The sequence below is a fragment of the Gymnodraco acuticeps genome, unplaced genomic scaffold (genome assembly GCF_902827175.1).
Source record: "Gymnodraco acuticeps unplaced genomic scaffold, fGymAcu1.1, whole genome shotgun sequence".
Lineage (NCBI taxonomy): Eukaryota > Metazoa > Chordata > Actinopteri > Perciformes > Bathydraconidae > Gymnodraco > Gymnodraco acuticeps.
Genome location: NW_022990772.1, coordinates 87,564 through 111,717, shown reverse-complemented (window position 1 = coordinate 111,717; position 24,154 = coordinate 87,564).

Here is a 24,154-nt window from a genome sequence, read left to right as displayed (position 1 = left end):
CATTCAAATACATTTGTTCAAAATCTGAAAAGGAAGAATCAGACATTTTATTTGTATAACAACCTGAAAGGGAAAAATCAGACATTTGTTCTTTAATTCAGAGTATCAACTGTAATCAATTATCAAAACATCTGTTCTTTATTCAGAGTATCAACTGTAATCAATTTCTGAATCGCTGAATGGAGGTACCCATGGGTCAGAAACCGCAATGGAGACCCAGGGATCTGGAAGCTCAGCGTTTTACATCAATATTGTGTCATTTACAGTCGAATGCCCCACTAGCCTTTGTGGGGCCTGGAGGGCAGTCTTGGCAACCCTTCGTATGGCTAATTTAACTACAGTGATCAAACAGATCACTAGGATTAGCACAACCAAGATAAACACTGAAACAGTAACAACAAATTTAACCAACCCCGCTCCCCAGGATCCAAAGGTTCCACTTAACTCCCCAAATGTAAACCCATGAGTTTCATGCAATTCTTTTATTCCCCTGGCAGTATCATGAGCCATATCCATAACTTCAGGTGTGGCATCAGAAATGAAAGAACAGCACTCACTTCCTATCACCTTGCATGTGCCCCCCTGGGCAGCTAAGAGGAGATCAAGCGCCATGCGATTCTGTAGTGCTACTGTCCTAACTTCCTGCAATTCTTTGTGTTCAGCTAACATCGCTGTGTTGGATACATTTAGATGGTGTTCTACAACTTTGGACAGTGCCACAATTTCCTGCTGAGTAACATAAATACCGTACCAAGGCAAAAATAGGCTAGCTATCTGTTGTCCTTGTGTAATTGACCTGCTGTTCCTATGTAGAGAGGGAAGTATTGCTGCAATCTCAGTAGCCTCTACTTTACGGATTAAAGGGATTAGGTAGGCTAGATAACAGGTGCCATAAAAAACGTCATATGGCACACAGCCATAGGCCCGGTCCCCACAAACTAAGTAAACTCTCTATGGGAGGGGAATTCTGGCTAAATTTACTCTCACTATGGTATTACAGTCGCTGTGTCCCACATCTGGAGAGGTGTGAGATCCTACTTCATTCTGGAAGCAGATGGACACATTCTTCCATTCATGCACCACAATTGGGGGAACATATACTGAGCAGTCACGTGTAGGGGGCTTGCCTAAGTGGTATTGGCTGTGTACAGTCATGTATTTTAACCTCCACGGAGTCCACTGTTCTAGAGCCAAACCAGGGCACAACTGTTACCAAAGCTTCAACCAACAAGGAGGGTGTGTGTGGTTGCTTTATACATGGACTTGTAACGTTAGCCGAACAATTAGTCTGAGCTAGAGCTAACTGGAATCTATATTCAAAAGCTAGGTTAACGTATTTCTTCATATATATTAGTTTTAAAAACATCAACCGTTTGAAACCGTCAGGCAGGTAATTTTTAATTTACTGTATCAACAATGAGAGAGACAAAGCCCTTGTACTGTAAAGGTTGCTCAGAGTCTATGGGGTAAGAAGGAGTATAACAATCCTCCGCCTCGTCGCTAATTCTGGATGCTATGTCATTCCAGCTTACTAAACCGTAATCAGCTTTTGTGAAAGGAATTGGGCTAAACATAGGAGAATGCATGGATTCTGGCATATTTTGGCACAACCAACAGTTGCTAACATTAAACTTACTGCAGAATTAGTTTTAGTTCATTTAAAAGGAGTAATTAAGGCCTTTTTTGAAGAATCTACCTCACCTTCTGATTGTTTAAGTGGAGTAACATCACCTCCTGATTGTTTAAGTGGAGTAGATGGAACATTTGTTTTGCTATCTGGTCCAGTAAATGTGCATGCAGTGACACCTGGATTGGGAACCTGGTAATCTGGTTTCCTCATTGTACATTTTACCTTATCCCTTATCAGTGTCTTGAACTGTTCTACAGTGCTACACCACAGTTCTGGGGGCATTTCTTCAATGGTGTTGAGAGCCATTCTTACCACCTCTGATGAGACCCCGAACCAATGGTACTGGTTCTTTGGATACATCTCCCACGTTGGGTAAACTAAGGACACAGGAAACACAATAATACAGTTAGATGAGTCACATATTGAAATTGGGCAGTTAAAAGAAATAGTCTCTGACTTATGATCAGGGAGGGAGACAATCCTCCTTATTCTCCCTCCTTTTCTCTCTCTTTGTGTCTCTTGCACCATACTGAATGTCTGTGTGGTGATTGGATACAACCTGTCCTTGTCGCTAGGCACTGATTTGCCCGTTGGTGTTGTTTTGCCCTCAGGGTCTGGGCCCTGAGTGGTCAAGTCGTCTGCGCTCTTAGATAAGGGCACCTTATTTTCTCCCTCAGAGGGGCGAGGTCCCCCGCCACCTGTCGTTGGGATTTTCACAGCTTCATCTAGCAGGGCGTCCTTGGCCAGGTATAGTAAACCCAGAATGACGATGATGATGACTGCCTTCACACGCCAGCATCCGGTAGAGGAGAGAGACGACATCTGGAAGCGTGAATCCACTCCGCTCTACCTTGTACTCTCAGGGCTGTTCTGGTCACTATTAATACCTAGAAAGGACCTTTCCACCTGGGAGACAAAGAATATTTTTCAAGCGATTTGATTAGTACATTATCACCAATCTGAAAAGGGTGGGTGGGCTCCTCACCAGGCTGAGGGAGCCTGTCAGCCACCTGCCTGTGAAACTTTCTCAACATGTCAGTTAGATATTTGACATAGTTAGTCATGTAATCATCTGTCCACAAAAGAGTGAGTCTGTGGGGTGTTACTGGGGGGCTAGACCCTGTGAACATTACCCTTCCCATCAATACTTTGTGTGGGCTAAGCCCTGTCGTTGCATTTGGTGCGCTTCTGATGGAGCACAGAACTAGCGGCAGCGCAGTTCATTCTCTCAACCTGACCTGAGCTCTGTGGATGATAGGGAACGTGCAATTGCCATTTGAACCCTAACACTGTAGCTAGACTCTGGGTTATCTTAGAAATGAATGCTGGACCTCTGTCACTGTTAATCCCTGCTGGAACACCAAATCTAGGGATAACATCTTTGAGAAGACACTTTACAACTGTTCTAGCATCTTCTTTTCTGGTAGGGTAGGCCTCTACCCATTTGGAGAACTGGCACACTATTACCAAAAGATATTTGAATCCTTGGCATGGTGGCATGTGCGAAAAGTAAATTTGCATATTTACAAAGGGCCCCGAGGGGGGCGGTAAGTGTTCATGCTGAACTGGACCATTTCTTCTTCTTGTCTGCTGGCATATCATGCATCTATCTACAAGGGTCTGTGTAGCTAGTGTGATGCCTGGAGCAAACCATTGTGACTTTATAATCCCATTCATCCCTCCTTTTCCTACATGTGATTTGCCATGTGCAACATGTGCCAAAACATGGAGGAACGAACGGGAACAAACCATCCGGCCGTCTGGGTGGAGCCACAAGCTGGACTCAGCGTCAAGTGTACAACCTCGTCTTAGCCATAAATCTTTCTCCCTAACATCAGCGCGGGCTTGCATGTCCGCGACATCATTAAAGGAAGGCAAACAAATGGTTTCTGCGGGTTGTGTCGAGGGGCATTGGAGCACCATAGAAGAGCAGGAAACTGCTGCTTGTTTAGCCGCGGTGTCGGCTAACGCATTTCCACGCGAAATAGGATCATCAGAATTTGTGAGAGCAGCACATTTAACTACTGCTAGCTGTGCAGGGAGCAGGATAGCGTCTAATAGCTCAGCTACTAACGCATTATGTTGAATAGGCTTACCAGCCGATGTTAAGAAACCGCGCATTTTCCACAAGACACCAAAATCATGGCACACACCAAATGTATACCTGGAGTCTGTGAAAATGGTTGCAACTCTACCTTCAGCCAAAATACACGCCCTAAGCAGAGCATACAACTCTGCGGCCTGAGCTGACGTGCCATTTGGCAAGGCCCGGCTTTCTAAAACTTCCCAGTCATTCACAACAGCATAGCCTGCTAAGTGTACTGTGTCAGACGGCCTGCTCGCAGACCCGTCTGTGTATAGAATCATATCTGAATTAGGGATAGGAGTTTGCAACATATCAGCTCTGGGGGAAGAAGACATGTCAATCGTTGTGACGCAGTCATGTGTTATTTCAAAATCTGGAATTGGCACCAGCGTCGCTGGGTTTAGGGGGGGGGGAACGTTTAAGAGTGATGTGTGGACTTGAAAGAATTACCGCTTCATAACCAGATCGCCTTGCTGCCGTCATATGCTGAGTAGCAGATGTGTTCAGAATATGCAAAACTGCATGTGGGACATGTACTACACAGTCACTGGCCAGTACAATGGGAGAGGATTGTTTTACAACTATCGCAACTGCGGCTACTGCACGGCATACCAAGTACCACAGGGGAGAGTCGAGATGAGTAGTACGCAACAGGCCGGAAATTAGAGCCATGCTTCTGCACCAAGATGCCCGTTGCAAAGCCCCCTTTCTCATGGACGTGCAGGTGAAACGGCTGATAGTAGTCAGGTAGACCTAGGGCAGGAGCCGATGTGAGGGCTCGCTTTAAGTCCTGAAAGGCAGTGTGCATGTCCTCAGACCATTGAACAATGTTAGGGGCAGCCTGCAGAGTGGCAGCATGCAGGACAGAATCCATCGCAGCATACTCAAAAATACAGTGTCTGCAATAATTTGCCATGCCCAAGAAGGAAAGCATGTCCTTCTTTGTGCGAGGTGGTGGTACTTTGTTCAACAGGCAAATCCTTGCTGGCGAGAGGAGACGGTGTCCATCCCTCAGAATGTGACCCAAATACGTGACCTCAGTCTGGCAGTATTGCAACTTGGCCAGGGATGCTCTGTGTCCGCATTCAGAAAGTCTTTTCATGAGCAGAATGGAGTCGATACGACAGGCGTCTTTATTGGGAGAAGCTAACAACAGGTCATCTGCGTACTGAAGCAAGGTACTACCTCCTGTCAGGACCAAAGTGTCCAGATCTCTCTTAACAGCTGCTGCATACACCATAGCTAATTCAACAAACCCCTGTGGCAGGCGCGTGTATGTGATTTGTTTACCTTTAAAAGTAAATGCAAACAGATACTGGCTGTCTGGATGCAGAGGAACAGTGTAGTACTTAGAGTCTGGGGGCAGAGAAGCAAGGATAGAATTAGTGTCCGGCACAATTGGAGCTGTCGGAATGACAATAGCGTTAATAGCTTGCAAATCTTGGACAAAGCGCCACTCATCAGGGCGATTGTGCTTAGGTATGGGTAGAATTGGGGTATTACACGGGCTGGTTGTGTAGATTAACACGCCCTGATCGAGCAAAGATTGGATGACTCCTTCAATTCCTTGAACTCCAATTCCGCGGATCAATTCCTCTCTATTTTCTTCAATTCAAATATTTTCTATTATTGATTCGCAGGGAGTTTCCTGATCCGCGAAATGTCTATGTTGGGTTCAGACAGCAGCCAAATTGAACCGTGTAGCATACCCGGCGATGACCTCCTCCCTGTCAGGTCGCTCATAATGGTGCAGGGTCCACAAAGACTTGGTCGAAGATGAGGTCCATCAAGTTGGCCACGTAGCCTGTGCAATGTTAAAAAAAGCACAACAAAAAATGTGGTTTAGATTAGTATATGCATGTAAAAAACTGAAAGTTCTTTCTAATTTTTTTATTTTATATTTGTAAATAGTTGTATAATAAATATTTTAAACACTTACGGAATGTGGGGTCAGTCTTTACTGGTTTTGCTCTGCATTCTCCCTTCCTGGCCTTTGGGAACTGCAGTTTATACAGAGGGTTTCCAGTGGATGTAGTGGCTTGTGCACGCTCAGCGTTTTCATTGTAGTGCAGGGCTGCCAGGTAGAGTCTTTCATTTCCGCCATGATAAAAAAAAATGTAAATAATAGCAAAGGATGTACAAATTGTCACTAATTAGTAAGTATGTGAGGTGCTGGCCTGTAAAGAAGAAAACATAGTTAGAACAAAATCATCTCAATTTAGTATTCAGGATGAGAAAATACTATTTGGATAAATATCGTCTGAAATCCCAAAAGATGGGGCTAAAACTCTCTCTTTAGCAAAGCTCTTTGCTTAGCCTTTTCCAATCTGAGTTAGTTTTGAACCGTAACGTGCATGCTGTGTTTCTGACTCAATACAGATGATATGTTGGAGAGGGGCTGAGCTCAGTAGACTGACTGTAATGAGTGCTAGCCACTAATTAACCTGTTGCTAGAGGTAAGGCCTCAACAACAACAGACCAACGGGGCTTTAGCTCCGTTTTACTCGTGGTGTGTGTCCCCCCCTCGCATACATACACACAGTGTTGTATCCTAACACACCCCCATTTATATTCATGTGCGCAAACAAGTAAACACACAAAAGCTTTTACATATAATGCTGCAAAAAACGGCATGTCTCATTAGCGTAGCGTAGCTTAGCTTACAGATCGATGATATCTGATCGTTCTTACAGACTACAATCACAAAAGCTTTTACATATAAAAAAAAAAAAAAAAAAACGGCACTTGCCTACAGAAGATTACGTTTGTTATTATAACTTACTCAATATGATTTTAGAGGATACAAAATACTAATAAATAGGAGAATAAATACTTGTGTTATCGGCTAGGGCGTGGCTTTACAGCCTTCACACAGATCGCCATTACGGCAGTATGTCTGAACATGTTAGCAAATGCCTGATAATTAAAATAAAAGACAAAGCAAAGACGTACAAAATAAAATTTTACAAAAACATATAAACACCTAACCGATTACTATTTGGGTTTGAGGCGACATTGATACGGCAAAGCTACATGCTACAAGCTAGAGATAGCTTTATCAGGAAAAACACCGCTAAATAAAAACTTACAGCTTCAAAATTGGATGTGTCCTCACTGGCCTGGTCCCGGATGGTTGGTATTGATCCCAGGTTTAGCATTAGTTTGGAGGCATATCCGTGTTGGACTTGAGAGAAGTTCATAAACATGTCCGTCGTAAAATGTTTGGAACACACCAACAGAAATCTGCCGTGGTCTTCTGGCACATGTCCTTTGAAAATGAAGTCTAGCCACAGATTATTTTTATTTTTCCACTGATGGCATTGCATGCAGTCCCCTTTCTCGAGTCTTGCAGCCAACAACAGCACAACGTTTAACTGGCTTAGACATCCTGGCAAGAGCAGACAAAAACACAGATGTCACTGGGGTTGATTTAGCCTGCCAATAGCCTATATGCGAATGAGAGGTTTGGCAATGCACGTGGCCGTGGCTCATTCTCCTGATAGGTGGAGAGTTGACCAATAAGCGGAGCACGTCTTTGTGACGTAGAAAAGTATTGAAATCTGGATCCGTTTTTTTCAGATCCGTTGCAGCCCCTTTTTTAGAGATTTGGCTAAGGAGGAAAATAGAGAGGGTTGTGTTTTCTGACACTTAGTGAGTTCCCTGGAACACCGGGGACACATATTCATGTATAAAAGACGTACAAAGGTGCAAAGCCTCCACAGTCACATGCATTCCGGGGGCCAGAGCGGGCGACATTGAGGCGCATCTTAAACTGCTGGCTAAAAATAAACGTAAATACAGTAGGATTGTTATTCACGTCGGTGGTAATGATGTTCGTATACGCCGATCAGAATGCACCAAACTTAATGTGGAGTCGGTGTGTAGTTATGCTAAAACAATGTCGGACACCGTAATCTTCTCTGGTCCCCTCCCCAATCTGATCAATGATGACATGTATAGCCGGCCCGCATGTCATCATTTCAGCGCTGGTTGTCTTGGTGGTGCCCAGCAAACAATGTGGGCTTCGTAAATAATTGGACAGCCTTCTGGGGAAAACCTGGTCTGATTAAGAGAGACGGCATTCATCCTACTTTGGAAGGTGCAAATCTCATTTCGGCAAACATTTTAGGGCTTTGTGGACTTAATCCATGACAAACTGGAGTTGAGACCAGGAGGCGGAGTCGCAGTCTTACACGCTTCTCTGCGCTCTCTCCTAGGCAGTCATCCATAGGAATCCCGAACCCAATAAAATACCCAATATTAGCGGTGTGTGTGTCTGCCCAAGGACAAGTTAAGGTAAAACCTAATAGAGGTGTCATACATAATAACCTAATAAAAGTAAATGTAACAACTACTACAGTGCAACAAAACAGGAATATTAAATGTGGTCTCTTAAACATAAGATCTCTAGCATCTAAAGCAATATTGGTAAATGATTTAATATCAGATTATAATATTGATATATGCTGTCTCACTGAAACTTGGTTGAGACATGAAGAATATGTCAGCATAAATGAGGCCACTCCACCCAGCCATATCAATACTCATATTGCCCGAGGCACGGGCCGAGGAGGTGGAGTTGCAGCAATCTTTGACTCAAGTTTACTTATCAATACTAAACCAAAATTAAATTATACCTCCTTTGAAAGTCTCGTTTTTAGTCTTACGCATCCGACCTGGAAAACTTTGCAGCCAATCTTATTTGTTACAGTGTACCGTGCACCAGGTCCTTATTCAGAATTCTTATCTGAATTCTCTGAGTTTTTATCAACTTTGGTTCTTAAAACAGATAAAGTAATTATCGTAGGTGACTTTAATATTCATGTTGACGATGATAAAAATAGCCTTACTGTTGCATTTAACTCTATATTAGATTCTGTCAGAGTGTAAATAAACCAACCCACTGCTATAATCACACTCTCGACCTTGTTCTGACTTATGGTATTGAAATTGAGCAACTATTAGTCGAACCGCATAATCCTGCTTTATCCGACCATTTCTTAGTAACTTTTGAAGTACTGTTACGAGACTACAAAGCATTAGTCAAAAGCTCCTGCAGCAGAAACCTATCTGTTAGTGCTATAGCCAAATTTAAGGAAGATATTCCACCAATACTTAACTCGATAGCATGTCTGCATGTAAGGGAGGAAACTTATACAAAATGTACACCACCCCAAATTGATCATGTTGTTGATAGTGCTACAGATGCGCTGCGAATAAAATTAGACTCTGTTGCTCCTTTGAAAAAGAAGAAAATAAAACAACATAGATTAGCTCCATGGCATAATGCCGAAACCTGCAAAATAAAGCAAAAGTCGAGACAACTTGAAAGGATATGGCGTTCCACTAAACTTGAAGAATCTCGTTTAATTTGGCATATTACTCTCAATGAATATAAGAAAGCACTGCGTAAAGCGAGAGCAGCCTACTACTCTTCATTAATAGATGAGAATAAGAATAATGCAAGATTTCTTTTCAGCACTGTAGCCAGGCTGACAGAAAGCCACAGCTCGATTGAGCCTTCTATTCCCATAGCACTCAGTAGTAATGATTTGATGTGCTTTTTTAACGATAAAATTGTTACTCTTAGAAACAAAATGAATGACCTCTTGCCTTTAACCAGTATAGTGTTATCAACAGCTCCCGGAAACGTAAGTTCTAATATTACACTAGATAGTAAACTAGAATGCTTTTCAGCCATAAACCTTGAACAATTAAATTCAATGATTCTCTCTTCTAAACCATCAACGTGTATGTTAGACCCAATTCCAACTAAGCTGTTGAAGGAAGTTTTTCCATTAATTAGCACTTATTTATTAAATATTATGAATATGTCTTTATTATCAGGCTATGTTCCACAATCATTCAAAGTAGCAGTGATAAAACCGCTTCTTAAAAAGCACAACCTCGATCCAGAGGTTTTAGCCAATTATAGACCTATTTCCAATCTTCCGTTCCTCTCCAAAATTCTTGAGAAAGCGGTCGCAAAACAGTTGTGTGATTACTTAAAAAACAATGATTTATTTGAAGATTTTCAGTCTGGCTTTAGAACACATCATAGCACAGAGACAGCTCTGGTTAAAGTCACAAATGACATTCTAATAGCCTCTGACAAGGGACGTGTCTCTATTCTTGTTTTGCTCGATCTCAGTGCTGCATTTGATACTATCGACAATGATATCTTATTGCAAAGAATAGAGCACTTAGTTGGCATACAGGGAACTGCTTTAGACTGGTTTAGGTCCTATCTATCTGAACGCTCTCAGTTTGTACGTGTCAATGATGAATCTTCCACGCAAACCAAAGTTAGCCATGGAGTGCCACAGGGCTCAGTGCTCGGACCTATTTTGTTCACATTATATATGCTTCCGTTAGGCAATATTATAAGGAATCATTCTGTACATTTTCATTGTTATGCGGATGATACTCAACTATATTTATCAATCAAGCCTGATGAAATTAATCATCTAAATAAAATTCAAGACTGCCTTAAGGACTTAAAAACGTGGATGACCTTAAACTTTTTGATGTTAAACACGACCAAAACTGAAGTTATTGTACTTGGCCCGAAGAATCTACGAAACAAATTATCTAAGGATATACTAACTATGGATGGCATTAATTTGGCCTCCAGTGAGACTGTAAGGAATCTTGGTGTTATATTTGATCAGGATTTATCCTTTAACGCCCACATAAAATCAATTTCAAGGACCGCCTACTTCCATCTACGTAACATTGCAAAAATCAGGCATATCTTGCCTCAAAACGATGCAGAGAAACTAGTCCATGCATTTGTTACTTCAAGGCTGGATTATTGTAACTCTTTATTATCAGGGTGTACCAAGAAGTCAGTCAAGTCGCTTCAGCTGATTCAAAATGCTGCAGCTCGTGTACTAACCAGAGTTAGGAAAAGGGACCACATTACTCCTGTTCTGGCTGCCTTACACTGGCTCCCTATAGAACACAGGATAGAATTTAAAATTCTTCTTCTCGCCTACAAAGCCCTTAATGGGCAGGCGCCATCTTACCTTAAAGAACTCATTATACCCTACTGTCCTACTAAGGCATTGCGTTCCAAGAATGCAGGGTTGTTGGTTGTTCCTAGAGTCTCTAAAAGTACAATGGGAGCCAGAGCCTTTTCTTATCAAGCTCCACATTTGTGGAATCAGCTTCCAGTTTGTGTTCGGGCGGCAGACACCCTATCCGTTTTTAAGAGTGCGCTTAAGACCTTCCTTTTTGATAAAGCTTATAGTTAGGGCTGATTAGATTCAGCCCCTAGTTTTGCTGATATAGGCTTAGTTTGTCGGGGGACATCTTACTTCTTCCTTCTCTCTGTCTATACCTGTGTACTCTCATGTTCCGATTAACCCAGCTTCCCCAAATGTCTTTCTTTTTGGTGTCTATATACGCCGGGATCCGGAGTCATGGATGATCCTGCGCTCCTCTGTCCTGGATCGCGAGCCCTGGATCTTGAGTCGTGGCTGTGGTCCTGGATCATAGGTCCTGGATGGATATCCTCGTGGATTCATCTTCCTATTATACACACATGCATTTCCAAACATTTGGACTACCTATGTTGCAAATGTATTATCTTTTCAATTTACACACGGCATCTATTGCACGTCTGTCCGTCCTGGGAGAGGGATCCCTCCTCTGTTGCTCTCCCTGAGGTTTCTCCCAATTTTCCCTTTAAACTGTGGGTTTTCTTCGGAAGTTTTTCCTTGTACGATGTGAGGGTCTAAGGACAGAGGGTGTCGTATTGTCATACTGATATTCTGTACAAACTGTAAAGTCCACTGAGACAAATGTAACATTTGTGATATTGGGCTATATAAATAAACATTGATTGATTGATTGATTGATTTTGCATGATAGGTCCCCTTTAAATACTACAAATCTAGTCTCAAATGCTTTCTAAAATATGACTTTTTGATTGGTGTGAAAATGAACGTTTTGTAACTCTGGTTCTCGAAGCACTGGCATCGCTCTCTACCAAAGAGTCCTGTAGATGGCGGAGCCTGTGTTAGGGACAGCAATAAAAATGTAAGATTTCCTGATACAATAATGTTTGAAAGTAAGCCTTTTAGCTTTGTTTGTTTTGTATTTTGTATCACAGCATTATCCAAATGATAGTTCAGGGTTAAGGACACAACTGTGTTGTGTATTGTAAAGCAAACAATAGAGTTTTATACCAGTGAGCGTTTTTGTTATTGTAAAACTGTCAGAAAGATACAAAGTCCCCACATTATTCTGGTGTTCTGGTGGGTTGACAAAATGGGCCGGAAAGCCTTACAGTTAACTCCAATACAACAAGAACAGCAGCATCAGCCTCAAAGTGTTGCTGAACAGCTTACTGACACATTCTCTACCAAAATGAAATCCCATTCTTTTTGTAAAGTTTTTTTTTTGTTTGGATAATGAAGCTCAATGTTGTTGGATGGAGAAACAAAGAACTTTGATTGTAACAAAAAAATGAGGTATGAGGAACAGTATGGAGAGAGTTGGAAGTCAGTTAGATGCTTTCCGCCATCTGTTGATTCAGCCTAATCACTGTGGAAGAGATAACGGTAAGTGTTTGTGCGGCAGTTTAAGATAAAGGTCATTAAGGCAAGGCACGTTTATTTCTATAGCCCCTTTCAACACAAGACAATTCAAGGTGCTTTACAAAAATGAAAGACATTAAGAGCATTAAGAAATAGTGCAGCAGAAACACATTATAAATTGGCCTTTAAAAACAGTAATTAAAAATAGTGTTCCCTCCAGAGGGAGTTTCTGTCCCCCCTGTCTGAAACGCCTCCATTGGACTAATTTGTTCACTTCCATAACATAGTGACATCACTATGTTACACTCCCGCTATTGGCTGACCAATCACAACAGAGCCGGCCAGCTAACCAATCAGAACAGACTGGGCTCTGGGTTTCAGACAGAGGGTGAAAAGAGGGGCTGCAACACAGGCTGAATGAGAAAAATAAGGCATTTCTTAAGCATGGAAACATGATAATAATATGTCCTCCTTAAAGATCCACAAATATTTGGACATTAAACAGATAGGGTCCGAATAGTTGTGTCAGTGCTCTTAGGGAAGTGTGTATCAATACATGCATACCAAGCTAACAGTGTAGTTCCCCTATATAAACGTTACATTCATAATCAAATGAGACAACCTGCAAGAGAATTAGCTATATTTTGTTATTCTTAATGCTTGTCATTCACACGTTGAGAAAAGACGGACCTAACGGAGCCGAAGTGGGCTAGCTCCGGGACGCCGGCTGGAGCTAGCCCCCTGCGGCTCCGTTAGCTCCGGCGGCCACCACTGGGATAATTGGGTCCCCTATTAACATTTGCTCCCGTTTAGCATTATGGGCGTCATAGCCATAGACTATAAAAGTATTACCCAAGGCTGAATCATAAACTAAAATGTATATGTATGCATAAAGGGTTACGTCCTTAGCTGGCTAATAAGTAACAAGCTAAGCTACCAAGCACACAAACACCTGCGAACGGGGTTAACATGTATAATATTATCATTTTAGACTTCTTGGAAGTTCTGTTAGTACATTCAAGCGCACAGCACGACATTTTAATTGTCTGGTATTTGTAACAATATTACCTAAAAGGCTAAATCACCACGAACACGGCTAAAGCTAAAGGGTCAAGTACAGTACTATGACTAACTAACGTTGTAGCCTCTATGGTTGTAGCCTAGCAGAGTGGACAAGTTGCTGTTAGCTGACAGTGAGGCATGTACGTGTCCATCAACGTGACCACGCCCTAATTTATGCAAAAACTTTAAGACCTAATATAAATAAAAGGGTCGTGTTAGAAAACAATTCACTCACAGATTCATAATCATGAAGGTGGAATCTAACTATATCGATAATAATATTTATTGCATCCATGGGTAGAAACATGTTTTTTTCTGCTGTAAAGTTGGGCATTTTAACATGGGGGTCTATGGAAATTGCTCCTTTCTGCAGCCAGTCCCTAGCGGCCCATGTATGAACTGCAGTGTGTGGCACTTCCGTATTGGCTTCCCGACTGTTCCCCAGAGTTTGCCGCTTGCTTGACACACAACTTTAGATTTTTGTTTATTGACCCTGACAACATCATGGTGTTTTGATAAACTGGCGTAATGATTCACTTTGATCCTGAGTGATTGTCTCCATTTGTGTAATTTTATTCCCAATTTATCTGATTCAGATGTAGCAGACTGTCTGCCTAAAGCCAGCTGCGTTTATCATTATTCAGAACATTTCTTTCTGAAGGCGGCATGAAAACTTGCTTTTGCCTCTTAACTGCTATCATTAATCAGGGAGAAGCTTTTACGTTTCATTATGGGATGGCTGCATTATCCGTCTTTTCACAGGGGTCAGGTTTGTTCCTCGGTTTGTGCACACTTAAAAAAAACTATATTTACACAGAGAGATGTATTTTACTAAAAACTAATTTTGTTTATAGTGCTTTCTCTCTTCTAAAGATGATAAATAGAGCTATGGAAAATATTGATCTCTTCAATCATTCCTTCAGGTTATTTCATTTTTGTACGGGGTTCATTAAACATCACTCTGCCCAAAGCAAACAAGCTGCTGCAAGAGAAACATAATCTCCTCTGTGTGAAATAGATCACTGTCCTAATACCCGAGGAGCTGACACCCCACTGTGGTCGGATCTCATCTAAATCTCTTTGGGGTTTAGCATCACTCACTAATCCTTACGACCATATATAAAATCAGACCCTTAAAAAAGTCTGAAGTTAATTTCATCATAAGAGCTTGAACTTTTTGAGGTTTTAATGACCCTCTGACCTGGTTTTTATTTTTACTTTGATCTTTATCTCCCCAGGCACAGACAGTGTGTTCAGACTCCAGTCCCTCCACTAAGAGTTTCCTGTCAAAGCGCCTCTTTTCTCAGATATCAAAGGCAGCAGAACGCGCCATCAATAATTTGATAAGCCTTAATCATCCAAGCCCATGAGTCTATTAAGGCTAAAATTACACCTCAACTCCGCTGATATTGTAGATTTATGTGTGCATCTGGACCCGGTGACAACATTACCTATTGACGCAGCAACCACTGTAAGTTATATTCTTGTTTAATTAGACTTCTCGGTTTCATTTATTCGACTCTGTATAATTGTTACTGTAGCTAAAACGGCTAAATCGCTTTTGAGAGATTTTAAATCTCAGATCTGCTCAGGCGAAACCTGCTTTACAGCTCTCAGCACTCAAGCCTGCATTATTAACATAGGCAGGGCCAGTCTATTGATTGCGTGAAGTAGAACTGCGTGACTCAGTCATCCTTTAGCTCAAAAAGCATTTAAATACCGCATTTAGAAACTGATGAACTCAGTGTGCATCTGGACCCGGTGACAACATTACCTATTGACGCAGCAACCACTGTAAGTTATATTCTTGTTTAATTAGACTTCTCGGTTTCATTTATTCGACTCTATATAATTGTTACTGTAGCTAAAACGGCTAAATCGCTTTTGAGAGATTTTAAATCTCAGATCTGCTCAGGCGAAACCTGCTTTACAGCTCTCAGCACTCAAGCCTGCATTATTAACATAGGCAGGGCCAGTCTATTGTCGCCCATCAGCTGTAGATAGTTAACTAATTAACTTCAGCTGTGAGAACTGAGCAATCAGGCGTCCATTTCGGGTAGCTCTTTCCTGGAGCGGCAGCTTCAGCGGCAGACAGGCTAAGACTGACAAAGACATTAGAGTCCTACGGGAGTAAGACTGACAAAGACATTAGAGTCCTACGGGAGTCACGAGGGAGGCAAAGAGGAGGCAAATCCTACTTTGATTGAGCTAAGTATCGTTGGCGTTTTTAATTTTTACTTTTGTTGTTTAGCCCCTCATGCTATAATCATGTGTATTTTCTCCATTCCTGTTCATGTGTCTTCTCGCAATTATCACTGGCCCCGTGTATCTCCTAATCGATATAACCGGCCTGCTCTCGTCTATCCCACGTGCTCCACTGAGATCCATCATCTAGTTTCAGGTGGCCTGTGGAACTGCCAGTCAGCTGTTCCTAAGGCTGACTTCATCTCTGGCTACACCTCCCTGCAGTCTCTGGATTTCCTTGCTCTCACTGAGACCTGGATTACTCCATCCAACACATCCACCCCAGCAGCTCTCTCCACTGCATATTCCTTCTCCCATACACCCAGACCCACTGGCAGAGGAGGTGGCACTGGTCTCCTGCTCTCTCCCAAATGGAGCTTTTCCCTCTTCAAGCTACCTAACTTTACTCCTTCCACCTTTGAGTTCCATGCCGTCACAGTAACCCATCCTATACAGTTAACCATTGTTGTTCTCTACCGTCCACCAGGCGCCTTGGGGGACTTCTTGGAGGAATTAGATCATCTCCTCTCACACATCCCTGAAACTGGCCCTCCCGCTGTACTTCTCGGAGACTTCAACCTCCAGATGGGGAAGATAGACGAACTAACATCTCTGTTAACCGCCTTTGCTTTCTCACTCTCTCCGTCCCCACCGACTCATAAAGCTGGCAATGTCCTTGATCTCATATTCTCAAGGAACTGCGCTACTTCTAACCTCTCTGTAAACCCGCTCCACACATCCGATCACTTCTTCATTTCATTCTCTCTATCCCTTTCCAAACATAACAAACTCATCTCTTCCCATCCTACACTTGTCCGCCGTAACCTTCGCTCCCTCTCTCCCTCTACCTTTGCCTCGTCGGTGCTCTCAGCCCTCCCTTCCTCTGATTCGTTCCAACTACTGCCTCCAAACTCTGCTGCAGAAACTCTCCTCTCTACTCTCTCATCCACTCTGGACTCGCTCTGTCCTCTGACATCTCGGCAGGCTCGTCAGTCCCCTCCGGCTCCCTGGCTAAATGATGCACTGCGTGCTAATAGAACCGTCCTTAGGGCAGCAGAGCGGAAATGGTGGAAATCCAAACACCGTGACGACCTCCTAACCTATCAAGCTCTCCTCTCCTCTTTCTCTGCTTCGATCTCTCAGGCAAAAAGCACTTTCTTTCAAGATAAGATCCAATCTTCCTATTCCAATCCTAAAAAACTATTTTCCATCTTCTCCACCCTCTTGGACCCTCCAAAAGCTCCTCCCCCCTCCTCACTTCTGTCAAGCGACTTTGTTACCCACTTTGAAAAAAAGGTTAATGATATTCGCTCTTCTTTTTCTGACTCACCTTTACTCACCGCTGGGTCACCAGACCTTCCTTCCACCAACACACTAACCTCCTTTTCCCCTCTCTCTCCAAGTGAGGTTCTTACCCTCATTACCTCTGCCCGCCCTACCACCTGTCCTCTGGACCCTATTCCCTTCAAACCTCCTTCAGACTATCGCTCCTGATATTCTACCGTTTCTCACCCATTTCATCAACACTTCTCTAACTTCTGGTCACTTTCCAAACAGTCTCAAGGAGGCAAGAGTAAACCCTCTCCTAAAGAAACCCACTCTCAACCCGTCTGATGTTATAAACTACAGGCCTGTCTCTCTCCTCCCGTTCCTGTCTAAATCACTTGAACGCGCTGTCTTTAAACAACTCTCCTGTTATCTCAATCAGAACAACCTTCTGGATCCGCACCAGTCTGGTTTCAAGGCAGGTCACTCCACAGAAACTGCTCTCATTGCTGTCACGGAGGAACTGCACACTGCCAAAACTGCATCCCTCTCCTCTGTCATCATCCTGTTGGACCTGTCTGCTGCATTCGACACGGTGAATCATCAGATCCTCCTTCGCACTCTCCAAAAACTTGGAGTTTCTGGCTCTGCACTTTCCCTCCTCACCTCATACCTGAAAGACCGTACCTACAGGGTGACTTGGAGAGGGTCTGAGTCCGACCCTTGTCAATTAACTACGGGGGTCCCTCAGGGCTCTGTTCTTGGTCCCCTCCTCTTCTCCTTGTACACAAACTCGCTCGGATCAGTCATTAGCCCGCATGGTTTTTCTTACCACTGCTACGCTGACGACACCCAATTAATTCTGTCCTTTCCCCGCTCAGAGACCCAGGTCGTCGCACGCATCTCTGCTTGTCTAGCTGACATCTCTCAGTGGATGTCTGCTCACCACCTCAAGCTCAACCTTGACAAGACTGAGCTGCTCTTCCTCCCGGGAAAAGATTGTCCAACTCTTGACCTGACAATCAACATCGGCACCTCAGTTGTTTCCCCGACTCAGACTGCAAGGAATCTGGGTGTGACCCTAGATAACAACCTGTCCTTCACTGCAAACATCGCTGCTACAACCCGCTGCTGCAGATACACGCTTTACAACATCAGGAAGATACGTCCCCAGCTGACTCAGAAAGCGACTCAGGTTCTGGTCCAGGCTCTCGTCATCTCACGCCTAGACTACTGCAACTCCCTCCTGGCTGGTCTACCTGCATGTGCCATCCGACCTCTGCAGCTCATCCAGAATGCAGCGGCTCGTCTGGTTTTCAACCTTCCTAAATTCTCCCACACCACTCCGCTCCTCCGCTCCCTTCACTGGCTTCCGGTAACTGCTAGAATCCACTTCAAGACACTGGTACTTGCTTACCGTGCTGCGAATGGATCTGGCCCTTCCTACATCCAGGACATGGTTAAACCGTACACCCCAGCGCGTGCACTACGCTCTGCATCAGCCAAACGACTCGTTGCGCCCTCGCTGCGAGGGGGACCCAAGTTCCCATCGGCGAAAACACGTGGGTTTGCTATCCTGGCTCCAAGATGGTGGAATGAGCTCCCCATTGACATCAGGACGGCAGATAGCTTGCACATCTTCCGGCGCAAACTGAAAACTCATCTCTTTCGACTCCACTTCGAGCGTTAGAACGATTAACGAAGCACTTTTATACCAATAAAGGACTGGATTACCTAAAGCCAGTTGAGTAGCACTTGAAATGTTTGGCTCTATGAAACCTGATATACTTATATGATTCTGTTTTCTTCAAGGTTGTGTCTTCCTGGTCTAATGTACTTATTGTAAGTCGCTTTGGACAAAAGCGTCAGCTAAATGCAATGTAATGTAATGTAATGTAATTTAACAAGCCCTTACAGCGTGCTTTAGTTCTGCACGTGGTAAAATTAAGCAAACTGTGCTGTAAACTCATGTTTTGTGCTGGTTGTATGGGGGTTCAGTTTATGTGAGTGTGACTTTAAATCTGGGTGGAGGTTCGCAGGGTTTATTGATGTGTTATAAATAGAGGGGATAAATAAATTAACGTCATTGAGATTGAGGAATCAGGAGAGGCCACTAGTAAGTGTGATTATTATATTGAATGTGATTTAAGTTGTATGGGATATGTGTGATCCTAATTGTTGTAGTCCTTTTTCTTCTAAGGTTAACAACCTATTTGGATTTGATTAAATTATCAAAACTAGGAGTTGTTTCCTTTCATCCTGATTCCACCCATACTGTCGGGAGATAGACAGTACACAAACAATCACTATAAGGCTTTCATTTCTTACTCAAAGTGGTATCCGATTTCAATCTTTATAATCACGATTGGGGCTAAAGCTTTTGTTATTCTTATTTCATTATGTAATTAGCTCTCTGAGCATAAATAAAACTGTCCTGTAAGAGAGCTTCGTTAATTATCTCTGATAGCGAGAGGAAAATAACCTTTACCCATCACACAATGTGCTGTAACTATCAAAAGGTCCTGAGGTCATGTTTGTTGTAAAAACTGTTTTGAAGTATAAGGTTGTTTTAAAAAAAACTACCGTTTTATCAGTACAGGTTTGTGCCAACTAATTATTTGCTATAATGACCACATTTCATATATTGCAGCAAGTACAGTCAAAACATATTCAGTGAGTTCAGCAGGCCAGCGTGAGCATAACATTAGCCATGAAAACATTATTATCCATGATGTTCACACATGGCTGCACCGAGTTCCCGTTAGCCGGTAATTACCGGACTACGACCGGTAAAAGATGCTGAAGACCGGCAAATCTAAATCTCTCCGGTCAAAGTGTCCGTTCAAAATAATTTCCGTTTAGTGCAATACCGCATCAGTTGCGCAACTTGCGCCATTTATGTGACAGACAAAAGAGTAGCCTATGTGACAGACAAGAATAGTCAATTATAATGTCTAACACGTAATGTGGAGAAAGAGATGTCCTGTATGGGTTGATTGTGCGTTGATCTATTGCAGTGTTTCTCAAACTTGTTCATACCAAGGACCACTTAACCAATAAAAAAACACTCGCGGACCACCTAACTCCACAAATATCCAAAAACACATCGATTTTTACAAATCGCCTGAAAATGGTACAAACAGGTGGCAACATGATGTGTGACAAAGGTGTTGCGCTGGGCTATATCATGCAATCAAATGTGAAACTTAAGCTCGCTCCATTGCGGAGATATTCCCGCGAGAGTGCGGAAAACTTAAATGTATTTATTTATTTCAAATGTGAAATGTTACCAATATACTCACGGACCACTAGGGGGCGCTCACGGACCACCAGTGGTCCGCGGACCACACTTTGAGAAGCACTGATTGGTAATGCCTCGGGGTTCCGATGGGCATGTAAACAAATGCATAATGCTGCGCTATACTTTGCGGCCTCACCCGGTTGCATAGCGACGCTTATTGTTTAGGTGTCTTTTGATAAGCAGGTAGTCATATCATTAGCTAGAACTAGCTGGATCTAATCGATATGGACATAAACGCGAGTGAAGTCTAATCTGACGGGAGAGAGAGATCAGCTGCTGCTGACGAGTCGACACGCAGCTCTGCATGATCACATACAGCGTGAGTGGACAAAACACACACCAGGTTAGAATATCACACGTAGCTATTTTAATGACCTCTCAAACTACCGTAACTAGTTATAGATAGCGCGCTATGTTTAGTTTTACTGTCGGGTCACTCATTACTGATCCGCGAGCTGCATGATACTGACGGGCTGTCAGGAGAGGTAGAGCGCTCCGTTTATTATTCCCGTTATTGTAAATCACTGTTCACTTTTGAATAATGTAGTTAATCTACTATAATTAGTTTGTTTAATATCGAATCATATCAATTTGTTTTAAAGCACAATAAATAACAAAGAAGACCTTTGACCGGCACTTTTCTCATTTTGTCCTGAAGATTTCAACTTTAACGGACATGTTGACCGGCGAAAAAATATTCTAACGGGAACTCTGGGCTGCACTTCTCTTGGTTTTCCTCTTGTGCTCTGATAACACATCGACCAACAGTGTTTACAAAATGACCTTTAAGAAGATATGTTATTATGTAAGAAAAGTAGTTAAAACGTGTTTTTCTAGACTTGCACAATTGCTTCATTGACCCCAGATTCACCCCTTCATACAAACATTAGTCATACATTGACTTAAATACCACCAACCATCGAGTGCCAACCGTCGGCATCACATGTCTTACCCCCAAAACACACCAGGAGCGTCTGCGTCGTGTTACGGCCGCGCCGCGGCGGTCGTAAGGATCGCGGCCACTCTAGTCAATGGGTGCTATTACACCACACACGCCGTGTTACGGCTCAGACGCGTCCCAGAAGCGGCTCGGCGCAGCGCTTCTCTAAAATTAGGATGAATCCTATTTTTGCTGCGGCGCAGCCGTAAGGTAAACTCTTCCCCCCATCCCCCCGTAGTCTTTCAAGTAGGAGAATACATGCCAGCGTTCTCCTCCGGTTTACAGGCACTGTAAATGATATATATAGAATAATTATGATGATGAATGCATATTTTTTTACCACTAAAATACAGCAACACATCTTTGATTCATGTCGTTTATAACTGGAATATTACAATTATTATTAACTGTGTCTGTAGTCTACAACACAACAAAATAGGAAATAACAACAATAAACACGATTTAAACAGACACAATCATAAACCATTTAACTACGTATAGCCTACTTACTTGTAGAAGTACAAATGTCCAGGAAATATTCCAAAATCAACAACAACTGCGAGGCTGCACACACAACGCTCCGCTTCCGCAACGTTTTGAAACGCGTCTGGTGTGTGTTGACGCAGGAGGAGGTCGCAGCGTGGCGCAGCCGCAACGTAACGCGGCGCAGATGCTCCTGGTGTGTTTTGGGGGTTATACTGTCCTCTGTCCTTCCAATGTTCTCCAATGAATGAAGAATAATGCTTTTTTTAAATAGACGTGAAAGGGTGAGACACTGAACGCTATTATCAGAGACACCCGTTTCTTATTGTGACCAGAGAGAACGGGCACAAAAGACTGACGGGGTGCCGAGAGAAGATAAGGTGCATTCTCACCATCTCTCCAATTTACAGGCCTTGAGAAATCAAAGGAAGGCTGTGGCTCTGCTATTAAAGGTTTAAAAATGGAGTGGCGTTTTTATTTCTTTTCCCCAGACCTCGTTTTATCTGCTCTGATCCCAGCAGTGCAATTGCTTTCAAGTACAAAAGTGTATCTGCCCTCACTCCACTGCCTTCCTTTGGTCAGATCATGTGTGTGCACATGCCTCTATGCATCTATACTCTTTTTTCGGTGTGTGTGTGTGTGTGTGTGTGTGTGTGTGTGTGTGTGTGTGTGTGTGTGTGTGTGTGTGTGTGTGTGTGTGTGGGGCACACAAATAGCATATATGTCACGAAGCTGTTTGTGTGTTTGTTTAAAGGGTGGAATAGCATTATCTTTGATTTGATAGGACTCTCATTACTGTTGGAGTACAGGGGCTAATGGGAAACCTTCCTTTGCAAAGTCACTGAGGTGTAAACAGTCAAAGGAGGTTGGGAACATTGCTCTGAAACTGGTAATACCTCTGAGGGAGAGAAAGATAAAGACAGCGGTGTGATAAACAAGCCTCGTGTTTGAGCTAAAAAACACACTCAGCTTTAGTATGAGTGACCATGCTCCTTTGAGTGGTGACGTTGTATTGATCTGCAGCCAAATTGGAGCTAAGCAGGACACGATTGAGGCAGCATTACATGATTGGATGCTTAAATTGTGCTTGACTTTTTCCCACTGACTCCTCTTCTCCTCCTCAATATACCTCCCTGTGATTTTATATGTTCCCTTCTCCACTCTGTCACAGTGAACACATGCTCAAAATGTCCCCCAGACCTGAAAGTTAGCTGGGGAACCATTAGGCGTTTAAATTAAGACTTTAGGTTTGCTGCATCCCTCCTTTGACCCCGGGCCACCATGTTTATTTCAGTCTGTACATACAGCCGTGTCTCAAATGCACTCAAACAAAAAGAAAAAAGAGTGTCCTCTTCTCCCTGAGATGCAGGGACCTTGAGGCAGCTGCTCTGAATGGCAGGAAAACAATGAAGCACTTCTCATCCTCCAGTTAAGAGGCGTTGCCAGGCAGCAGGAGCATGACGTTGTTACCAGTAAGATGGGAGGGAGAGGGAAGGTGTGTGTGTGTGTCTTTGGTAAAAAATGTACAGTAGGTCTCTGGGTCTTTGTCGGAGGACTGCAGGACCTAATGCAGGACCTGGAAACACATTTACCGTACTGCATGTGTGAGTGTGTGTTTTTATTTCTTAATGTTAAGGCTAAGAAGAACGACCGTTCTGCAAACCCTGCCCCAGCGTCTGGCATCATTGCTTTTAATGAGCACTTCAATCCCCCCTGCATTTCATTTCTAGAAATGGATATCGATTTCAGCGCAGAGAGAGAAAGTGAGAGAGTAGTGAAAAGATACAGAAAGTAATGTACAACTCTTATTTAAGGGCATGTTAAATATAGAATAAGTTAGGTCTTGTTTTTAAATAAACTGTAGGTCTAGGTATGGAGATGTATTGAAGCGAGGTAGCTCCTATGACACGGGGGTCACTAGAGATGCATCGCTTCAAATATTTAAAAGTCTGACCTGCCGTTTTCTTTCCTAACAGCTATATTTGACAGCATTACACACATGTTTGTAACATTTCTTTAATGGAATATTTAATTGCATACATATCCAAAATAATCAGTATAATGTATGAAGTCCTGTTACAGAGATTCAACTATTCATTACACATCTAAACATGCATTTGTTAACTTTTTTTAAAAATTTTTAATTGGTTCATGAATGAGCATCTATTTAAAATCATGTATATGTTAAATTAACTGTGGCAAGTGGTGCCTGCCCCACACCCTCCACTCACTGTCGGTTTCTCAGATTACTTTGAGGAGCATTGGATAGAACAACAATACATCGTTGATTGATATTGTAATCTAAATGTTTTAAACTGTTTCCTCCGCGGCCTACATTGAATTTGCAAGCCTTATAAATTGCAGGCTGTGTATCTTCTTCTGCAGTAAATGGCTTCTTTGAATGTCATGTTATCAGACCAAAGCAGGATTTTGTTTTATTTCACCGTTTCTGGGATGGTCTATGTTTCTAAAACATGAGTGTTTTTTCTTATATTTGTTTAACATGTTTACCTTTAAAAAGCTAATTAGACCATGTTGAAAAAGAACAGATGTTTTATTTATAGCCTTATTATTCTTGGAGAATTGGTATTCAGCAGGT